Below are 6868 nucleotides of genomic sequence, written 5' to 3' on the forward strand. Positions count from 1 at the left end.
AGGACAAACTGGTATAGAATTCGTATGCAATGGACCAAGATATTCACAGTAAAAATGGTTTTGGAGAAAAGCAAAGTCTTTTCGTTAGGCCAGTGCATAGAATGTCATCTATACAAACAGAAATATCATATTTGTTTGCCGCAGTTCCTCTAGCTTTCTCCCTAGAAAATATGAATGTGTAGAGCTGGTGTTCCCATGATGAACCATTAGTGTTTCAACGTTAAGAAATTAAATGTTCCCTGATAAAAACATTCAAAACTATAAACTCCATCGATAATATCCATAATACACAAACACAGAGGCTTTCAGAATATTTCGGAGTGAGTTAGCAAAAAAAAAAAAAACGGATATTTCTGGTTTAATCCAGTCATATCCTGACAAAATGGTATGGAATTAGTATGCAATGGAACGAGAAAATCACAGTAAAAATCGTTTTGGAGAAAAGCAAAGTCTTTTCATTAGGCAAGTGCATAAACTGTCATCTATACAAACAGAAATATCATGTGTCTTTGCCACAGTCCAGCTTTCTCCCTAGAAAATATGAATGTGTAGAGCTGGTGTCTGCATGTGGAACCAAGTAGTGTTTCCATGCACAAAATTAAATGTTCCCTGATAAAAACATTCAAAACAATGAAGTCCATCGATAATATCCAGAAAACACAAACACAGAGGCTGTATCAATATCTGGGATATAGTAAGCCAAAACACTACCGGATATTTCTGGATTCATCCAGTCATATCTGGGAAACAGGTGTGGAATTAGCATTCAATGGACTGAGAAAATCACAGCAAAATGGTTATGGAGAAAAGCAAAGTCTTTTCGTTATGCAACTGCATAAAATGTCATCGATACAAACAGAAATATCATGTTTGTTTGTCGCAGTTCCTCTAGCTTTCTCCCTAGAAAATACAAATATGTAGAGCTGGTGTCTCCATGTGGAACCAATTAGTGTTTCCAAGCATAAAATTAAATTAAATGTTCCCTGATAAAAAACATTCAAAACAACACAGTCTGTTGATAATATCCGGGAAAACACAAACACAGATGCTGTAGCAATATCTGGGATTCAGTTAGCAAAAACAATACCGGATTTTTCCGTTTTCATCCAGTCATGTCCAGACAAACTGCTGTGGAATTCGTATGCAATGGACCAAGAAAATCAGAGTAAAAATGGTTTTGGAGAAAGCAAAGTCTTTTCGTTAGGCAATTGCATAAAATGTCATCTATACAAACAGATATTTCATGTTTGTTTGCCGCAGTTGCGCTAGCTATCTCCCTAGAAAATAGGAATGTGTAGATCTTGTGTCCCCATGATGAACCAATTAGTATTTCAACAGCACAAAATTAAATGTACCCTGATAAAAACATTCAAAACAATAAAATCCATAGATAATATCCAGAAAACACAAACACAGAGGCTTTCAGAATATTTCAGATTGAGTTAGCCAAAACACAACAAGATATTTTTGTTTTAATACAGTCATATCCGGACAAAGTGGTGTGGAATTCGTATGCAATGGACCGAAAACATCACAGTTCAAATGGTTTTGGAGAAAAGCAAAGTCTTTTCGTTAGGCAAGTGCATAAAATGTCATCTATACAAACAGAAATTTCATGTTTCTTTGTTGCATTTCCTCTAGCTTTCTCCGTAGAAAATAAGAATGTGTAGAGCTGGTGTCTCCATGTGGCACCAATTATTGTATTTAAGCTCAAAATTAAATGTACCCTGATAAAAAACATTCAAAACAATAAAGTCCATGGATAATATCGGAAAACACAAACACAGAGGTTGTAGCAATTTCTGGGATTGAATTAGCCAAAACAAAACTGGATATTTCCGGTTTCATCCAGTCATATCAGGACAAACTGGTATGGAATTCGTATGCAATGGACCGAGGAAACCAGAGTAAAAATGGTTTTGGAGAAAAGCAAAGTCTTTTCGTTAGGCCAGTGCATAAAATATCATCTATACAAACAGAAATATCATGTTTGTTTGCCATAGTTTTTCTAGCGTTCTCCCTAGAAAATACGAATGTGTAGAGCTGGTGTCCCCATGTGGAACCAATTAGTGTTTCTATGGTACAAAATGAAATGTTCCCTGATAAAACATTCAAAACAATAAAGTCCTTCGACAATATCGAGAAAACACAAACAGTGAAGCTATCACAATATTTCTGATTGAGTTAGCCAAAACACAACTGGATATTTCTGGTTTCATCCAGTCATATCCGGGAAAAGTGCTGTGGAATTCGTATGCAATAGACCGAGAAAATAAGAGTACAAATTGTTTTGTATGAAAGCAAAGTCTTTTTATTAGGCAAGTGAATAAAATGTCATCCATACAAACAGAAATGGGTTTGTTTGCCGCAGTTCCTCTAGCTTTCTCGATAGAAAACATAAATGTGTAGAGCTGGTGTCCCAATGATGAAACAATTAGTGTTACAACGGTACAAAATTAAAAGTTCCCTGATAAAAACATTCAAAACAATAATGTCCATTGATAATATCCAGAAAACACAAACACAGAGGCTTTCACAATATTTGGGATTGAGTTAGCCAAAACACAACCGGATATTTCTGGTTTCATCCAGTCATATCCGGACAAAATGGGGTGGAATTCCTATGCAATGGACCGAGAAAATCACAGTAAAAATGGTTTTGGAGAAAAGCAAAGTCTTTTCGTTAGGCAAGTGCTTAAGATGTCATCTATACAAACAGAAATATCATGTTTGTTTGCCGCAGTTCCTCTAGCTTTCTGTCTAGAAAATACGAATGTGTAGAGCTGGTGTTTCCATGTGGAACCAATTAGTGATTCCAAGCACAAAATTAAATGTTCCCCGATAGAAAACATTCAAAACAATAAAGTTCATTGATAATGTCCAGAAAACACAAACAGAGAGGCTGTAGCAATATCTGGGATTGAGTTAGCCAAAACATAACCGGATATTTCAGGTTTCATCCAGTCATATCCGGAAAAACTGCTGTGGAATTCATATGCAATGGAACAAGATATTCACAGTAAAAATGCCTTTTGAGAAAAGCAAAGTCTTTTCGTTAGGAAAGTGCATAAAATGTCATCGATACAAACAGAAATATCATGTTTCTTTGCTGCAGTTCCTCTAGCTTTCTCCCTAGAAAATACGAATGTGTAGGGCTGGTGTCTCCATGAAACCAATTGGTGATTCCAAGCACAAAATTAAATGTTCCCAGATAAAAGACATTCAAAACAATAAAGTCCGTGGATTATATGAGGAATACAGAAACACAGAGGCTGTAGCAATATCGGGGATTGAGTTAGCAAAAACAAAACCGGATATTTCCGGTTTCATCCAGTCATATCCAGACAAAATGCTGTGGAATTGCATGCAATGGACCGTGAAAATCACAGTACAAATGGTTTTGGAGAAAAGAAAGTGTTTTCATTAGGCAAGTGCATAAAATGTCATCTATACAAACAGAAATATCATGTTTGTTTTCTGCAGTTCATTTAGCTTCCACCCTAGAAAATACGAATGTGTACACTGGTGTCTCCATGCGGAACCAATTAGTGTTTCCCAACACAAAATTAAATATTCCCTGATAAAAACATTCAAAACAATAAAGCACGTCGATAATATCCAAAAAACACAAACACAGAGGCTGTAGAAATATCTAGGATATAGCAAACCAAAACACAACCAGATATTTCTGGTTTCATCCAGTCATATCCGGGCAAAGTGGTGTGGAATTTGCTGGCAACTGTCCGAGAAAATCACAGGAAAATTGGTTTTGGAGAAAAAGCAGTCTTTTCGTTAGGCAAGTGCACAAAATGTCATCTACACAAACAGAAATATCATGTTTTTTTTCCTCAGTTCCTCTAGATTTCTCCCTAGAAAATACAAATGTCTAGAGCTGGTGTCTCCATGTTGAACCAATTTGTGTTTCTACGGTACAAAATTAAACGTTCCCTGATAAAAGCATTCAAAACAATAAAGTCCATCGATAATATCCAGAAAACACAAACACAGAAGCTGTAGCGATATCTGGGATTGAGGTAGCCAAAACACATCTGGATATTTCTGGTTTCATCCAGTCATATCCAGACAAAATGGTATGGATTTCGTATGCAATGGACCGAGAAAATCACAGTAAAAATGCTTTTGTAGAAAAGCAATGACTTTTTGTTGGCAAGTGCATAAAATATCATCTATACAAACAGATATATAATGTTTGTTTGCCGCATTTCCTCTAGCTTTCTCCCCAGAAAATGGGAATCTGTAGAGCTGGTGTCTCCATGTGGAACCAATTAGTGTTTCTATGGTACAAAATAAAATGTTCCCTGATAAAAACATTCAAAACAAAAAGTCCATCGATAATATCCAGAAAACACAAACACAGAGGCTGTAGCAATATCTGGGATTGAGTTAGCCAAAACACAACTGGATATTTCTGGTTTCATCCAGTCATATCCGGACAAACTGGTGTGGAATTCGTATGCAATGGATGGAGAAAATCACAGTAAAAATGGTTTTGGAGAAAAGCAATGTCTTTTCCTTGGCAAGTGCATAAAATATCATCTATACAAACAGAAATATAATGTTTGTTTGTCGCATTTCATCTAGCTTTCTCCCTAGAAAATACGAATGTGTAGAGCTGGTTTCTCCTTGTGGAACGAATTAGTGATTCCCATCACAAAATTAAATATTGCCTGATAAGAACATTCAAACCATAAATTCCGTTGATAATATCGAAAAAAAAAAAAACAACACTGAGACTGTAGCAATATCTGGGATATAGTTAGCTAAAAGAGGACCGGATATTTCTGGTTTCACACAATCATATACAGACAAAGTGGTGTGGAATTCGTATGCAATGGACCGAGAAAATCACAGTAAAAATGCTTTTGGAGAAATGCAAAGTCTTTTCATTAAGAAAGTGCATAAAATGTCATCTATACAAACAGAAATATCATCTTTGTTTGCCGCAGTTCCTCTAGCTTTCTCCCTAGAGATACGAATGTGTAGAGCAGGTGTCTCCATGTGGATCTTATTAATGTTTCTACAGTACAAAATTAAATATCCCCTGATAAAAACATTCAAAACAATAAAGCACGTTGATAATATCCAAAAAACACAAACACAAAGGCTCAAGGAATATCTGGGATATAGCAAGCAAAAATACAACGGATATTTCTGGTATCATCCAGTCATATCCGGACAAAATGGGGTGGAATTACTAGGCAATGGACCTAGAAAATCACAGTACAAATGCTTTTGGAGAAAAACAACGTCTTTTCGTTAGGGAAGTGCATAAAATGTCATCTATACAAACAGAAATATCATGTTTGTTTGCCAAAAATTCCTAAGCTTTCTCTCTAGAAAATACGATTGTGTAGAGCTGGTGTCTCCATGTGGATCAAATTAGTGTTTCTACAAAATTAAATGTTCCCTGATAAAATCATTCAAAAATATAATGCACGTCGATAATATCCAGAAAACACAAACACAGAGGCTTTCACAATAGCTGGGATTGAGTTAGCCAAAACACAAGGGGATATTTCTGGTTTCATCCAGTCATATCCGGATAAAGTGGTGTGGAATTCATATGCAATGGACATAGAAAATCACCGTAAAAATGGTTTTGTAGAAAAGCAATGTCTTTTCATTAGGCAAGTGCATAAAATATCATCTATCTAACTAACCTAGAGGGTTTCACAATATTTCGGATTGTGTTCGCCAAAACAAAACCGGATATTTCCGGTTTCATCCAGTCGTATCCAGTGAACTGGTGTGGAATTCGTATGCAATGGACCGAGAAAATCACAGAAAAAATGGTTGTGGAGAAAAGCAAACTCTTTTCGTTAGGCAAGTGCATAAAATGTCATCTATACAAACAGAAATATCATGCTTCTTTGCCGCAGTTCCTCTAGCTTTCTCCCTAGAAAATTCGAATGTGTAGAGCAGGTGTCTCCATGTGGATCCTATTAGTGTTTCTACGGGAGAAAATTAAATGTTCCCTGATAAAAATACTCAAAACAATAAAGCACGTCAATAATATCCAATAAACACAAACACAGAGGCTTTCACAATATCTAGGATGGAGTTAGCCAAATCACAACTGGATATTTCTGGTTTCATCCAGTCATATCCGGATAAAGTGGTGTGGAATTCATATGCAATGAACGGAGAAAATCACCGTAAAAATGGTTTTGTAGAAAAGCAATGTCTTTTCGTTAGGCAAGTGCATAAAATATCATCTATACAAACAGAAATATAATGTGTGTTTGCCGCAGTTCCTCCAGCTTTCTCCCTAGAAATACGAATGTATAGAGCTGGTGTCTCCACGTGGAACCAATTCGTGTTTCCCAACACAAAATTAAGTATTCCCTGATAAAAACATTCAAAACAAAAAGTCCATCAATAATATCCAGAAAACACAAACACAGAGGCTGTAGCAATATCTGGGATTGAGTTAGCCAAAACACAACCGGATAATTCTGGTTTCATCTAGTCATATCTGGATAAAGTGGTGTGGAATTCGTCTGCAATGGACCGAGAAAATCGCAGTAAAAATGGATTTGGAGAAAAGCAATGTCTTTTCTTTAGGCAAATGCATAAAATGTCATCTATACAAAGAGAAATATCATGTTTCTTTGCCGCAGTTCCTCTAGCTTTCTCCCTAGAAAATACGAATGTGTAGAGCTGGTGTCTCCATGTGGAACCAATTAGTGTTTCTACAGTACAAAATTAAATGTTCCCTGATAAATCATTCAAAAATATAATGCACGTCGATAATATCCAGAAAACACAAACACAGTGGCTTTCATAATATCTGGGATTGAGTTAGCCAAAACACAAGCGGATATTTCTGGTTTCATCCATTCATATC

The sequence above is a fragment of the Lepus europaeus genome, unplaced genomic scaffold, assembly GCF_033115175.1.
Source record: "Lepus europaeus isolate LE1 unplaced genomic scaffold, mLepTim1.pri SCAFFOLD_32, whole genome shotgun sequence".
Classification (NCBI taxonomy): Eukaryota; Metazoa; Chordata; class Mammalia; order Lagomorpha; family Leporidae; genus Lepus; species Lepus europaeus.